Here is a 3,231-nt window from a genome sequence, read left to right on the forward strand (position 1 = left end):
AAATACATGGAAAGAGACAAATTATTTAGAATAGTTACTCACAAATATGAAAGCGTCTTAATTTAATGTTTCGTTATCAAAAAAGTAATAATTGTTATTGATTTACTTCTATTCTATTTACTAACATTGTAAGAACACATTTTTCAAGGAATGCCTAAATATCCTCGATGGGATAAATATATTTAAAATATCAATATTAATTGGCATGTACTATGCACAATTATATGTATATACTCTATAGATTATGGAAACTATTATTTTTTACTATTGGGCTAGTTCTCTCTGAACAATAATCTTTGAGAGAAAACTTGTGTACAAGGGGTAACATTAATATATTGTTCCCATGATCATAAAACATCTTGTAGGTAAGTTCCGGTATTAACACCATGGTCTGTCTGGAAACACACCACTCCCACATCTCCGTCCGAACCTCACGTCTGCAATCGAGTTCGTTGCCGTTCTTCGTGAGGCTGGGCTATGCGGGATTGGAAGCTCATCTGGTATGTTGGCCATGAATTTGTGTAGCCTCGTCTTGAAAGCATCCGTGCCGACTCCCATTAGGTCCCTTATCTTTCTTGGGAGACATTTGAAGAGTCATGGCCTAGCCCGGGTGAAGTTTTTCGCCTGGATCATCTTCAGTCGCTGGGAACAGCTGCTTATGGACTTCCTTTCGTAGATCCTACCAAACCTGGGGTGGTATTTCCCTTTGATACCACCTCATTCTTTTTATGATGAGTTTGGTGCTGTGCCCTCCAGGATTTTCCAGACGTAAGTTTCTATATAGTGCTCTCTCCGTCTCTGCAGTGAACAGAGCTTGAAGATTTTTTAGCCCCTCCCAGTAATTCAGGGAGTCCCCGACTGACCTCCTCGTGAATACCCTCTAGACCTGTTCGAGTTCTTGTATCTCCTTGACTTTGTGTGGAGATTATAGATGGCATACATACTCCAGTCTTCCATAGAGATAGCAAGTGCTCGGGCTCCCTGGTCTTAAAGGTCCGGAGGATCCACCCACTCATTTTACAGATTTAGATCAATTACAGCAAGGATCTGAAAAGTGGCTAATGAAATTTAACACAAGTAAGTGCAAAGTTATACACATAGGTAAAAATAACAGAAAGTACGAGTACAAGTTATTTAGAAATTCGTTAACAAAGGTGGATAGTGAGAAGGATCTCGGGGTAATTATCAGTAACGATCTTAAATCATAAACAGTGTATTTCAGCCTCTGAGAAAGCAAATAAGATTCTAGGACTGATTGCGCGATCCTTTGGCTTCAAAAGACTATCTTTCATTAACAAGCTATATGAATCGTTAGTTCGTCCACATTTGGAATATGTTGTTTCTGAATGGTCACCGAATCTCATTGTACACATGTACAGATTGGAAAAAATACAACGCCGAGCCACAAAACTGATTCCAAATATCAAAAATAAATTATACGAAAATCGACTAAAACATATTAATCTGTTTTCCCTACAAAAGAAAAAAAAAAAGGAAAATCAGAGGTAACTTGATACAGGTCTTCAAGATTATAAAGCGGATTGACATCAAAAGTGGCAACATTTTTACACTGAATGGGAATCCGACAAGAAATAATTGTCTCAAATTGCCAGGAAATAGATTTAATTTGGAAGTGGGTAGAAACAACTTCAACCATGTGGTTAAATGAATGGAATAAACTTTCTGCAGAGGCAGTGCAATGTAGTTCAGTTCGAAGCTTTAAGATTCGTATAAACATATAAGCAAGATGCTGTAATGACTGCTATTTATTTTATATTATTTGTTTATTTGTTTGTTATTATTTGTCTGTTTTTTTATTATTTGCTTGATTCTAATTTATTAGTTATCTGTCAATTTATTATTATTTACTATTTACCTGTTTGTTTATTATTTAACTATACCTATGCATTATTTATTTTACTTATTATTATTCATATTATTATAATTCTATTTTTTTTTCGCATCCGACCTAGTTATGGACCAAAAGGTCTCCTGTCGGCATACTTCCCCTCTGTAAATCCTTTGTATGGGTTATGCGTGCTTTGAAGTCGCAGTCATCACTCATCCACACCCACAGGTCTCTCAGTGTTTCCTTTGTGCACCCGTACTCTTTTAGATTTTTGTTTGGCCCATATCTTATCAATTCAAGTTTCTTGTTGTTGAACACCATGTTGTTTTCACTTGACCATTTGTATACTACCAACAGATATTTTTGTAATCTTTCGGAATCCTCTCTGGTTATGATTTCTCGAGAAATCCTGGTATCATCCGTGAATAAGGACAATTTGGATGATCTAAGTTTGGTCTATGTCACTTATAATGACTAGGAGGAGCACTGGGCCAAGCACCGAACCCTGTGGCACTCCACTGATTACCATTGAGCCTTTTGACTGGGCTCCACCCACTATTACTTTCATTATCCTATCACTTTGGAATTCATGGAGCCATAGTCCCAGCATTCCAGTGATGTTTATATTTTTCAATTTGTGTAGGAGCACCTTGTGACCTTATCAAATAACTTGCCGAAGTCTAGACCACATCAACGTTTATCCTCTGCTCACATTGTTTACAATGTTATCATGGGGATTTAGGAGTTGGGAAAGGCATGACCGTCCTTTCCAAAACCCATGTTTTCCCGGATTGGACTGCCCTGTCTTCTCTATGAAGTTCACTAGGTTCTTCCTGACTATTCTCTCGAACATCTTTGCGAGGGGTAAAGTGAGACAGACGAGTCTATAGTTAGCTGGAAGACCTTGTGATCCACCTTTGAAGATGGGGATGATTAATCCTTCTTTCAGTTTTGTTGGTATGTCTCCCTTGTCCAGTGATTTTCTCCAAAGTAGGTAGATTAGGGTAGCTGATGTATGTTTACACTTTTTTAAAAGCACTGCTGATATGCCGTCTGCCACCCCCCCTGATGAGTTACTTTTATATCATTTATGGCTTCCACTATATCACAAGGGTCTGAAAGTAATATCACTGATAGTATCCGCATTTATACCATTGGAAGAATTCTCTGGGGTTCACAATTGATTTTTCTGCCTATATATATATATATATACTGTATATATATATATATACTGTATATATATGTATATATATATATATATATATATATACATATATATGTATATATGTGTTTGTGTGTGTATTCACTTGGTCTTTGGATCACGTGTTGGACTCGTGATCGACAGCTATTTCCCTCCTGGAAGAGAGCTCAGAGCTCGCAGG

This window comes from Oratosquilla oratoria, chromosome 1 (assembly GCF_046742065.1).
Source record: "Oratosquilla oratoria isolate Oo_2021 chromosome 1, ASM4674206v1, whole genome shotgun sequence".
Taxonomy (NCBI): domain Eukaryota; kingdom Metazoa; phylum Arthropoda; class Malacostraca; order Stomatopoda; family Squillidae; genus Oratosquilla; species Oratosquilla oratoria.